Here is a 1,169-nt window from a genome sequence, read left to right on the forward strand (position 1 = left end):
TATTTGACTTTATTTCCTTTGTCTTCCTATTCCTGATTTGATAGCATTGTGGTCTGAGAAGATGCCTTGTACTATTTTGATGTTTGTAAATTTATGGAATTTGTTTTGTGACCAAAGACATGGTATATTCTGGAGAATGTTCCATGTGCAGTTGAAAATAATGTATATTGTCCTGTTGGGTTGAATGTTCTGGACACATCTATGAGGTCCAGTTGCCTGATTGTGTTGTTTAGTTCTTCTCTGTCTTTGTCAAGTTTCTTTCTGGTTGTTCTATCCAGTTTTGAAAGTGGTGTATTAAAATCACCCACTATTACTATTGATTTGTCAATTTCTTTCTTTAAATCAATTAGTTTGCTTTATATATTTTGGAGCTCTTTTATTGGGAGAATATTTTATTTATTTCATCTTGTTCAATTGTCCCTTTAATCATGAGATAATATCTACCTTTATCTATTATGCTGGTGTTTGCCGTAAAGTTTATTTTATCAGAGGTTAGTACTGCCACTCCTGTTGATTTTATATTGCAATTAGCTTGGTATATTTTGTTCCCTCCTTTGACTTTTAATGTTTTTGTCTCTGTGTGTAAGATGTTCTCTTGCAGACAACATATTGAAGGATCTTGTTTTCTTATCCATTCTGCCACCCTCCATCTCTTCTGGTGCATTTAATCCATTTACATTCAATGTAATTATCAATAGGTATGGATTAATTGCTGCCATTATGTGATGTAGCTGCTTTCTTTGTTCTGTGTGTCTTCCTTTGCTGAGTTCATACTTATTGTGTTATTTCTTGTGAGTTTCCTCATAGTTTCAATGTTTCCATATTCTTCTTGGATTTTAATTTTCTTGGTGTGTTGTAAATGTTAATTTTCTTTGAGGTTACCTTATAGTCCATTACTTTTCTCCTCCATTTAGTGCAGTCTATTTAATCCTGTAATCTACCTGACCTTCTCACCATCTAGATTTCTGTTCCTAAATGTTTACCTTCATTTACATTGTAATTATTTTGATCATAGACTGACCTCTCAGATTCTCTGAATTTGTTCTTGTAATTTTGTTCTGTTTTTGACTCTTTCTTCTGTCGATTTAGTTCTGGGAGGTGCTGCCACATATGTTTATCTCTAGTTGTTTTCTGTTCCTGTTGGTTCTCAGTCCATAGAACTCCCTTTA

Source organism: Chrysochloris asiatica, unplaced genomic scaffold (genome assembly GCF_000296735.1).
Source record: "Chrysochloris asiatica unplaced genomic scaffold, ChrAsi1.0 scaffold00158, whole genome shotgun sequence".
NCBI classification, from domain to species: domain Eukaryota; kingdom Metazoa; phylum Chordata; class Mammalia; order Afrosoricida; family Chrysochloridae; genus Chrysochloris; species Chrysochloris asiatica.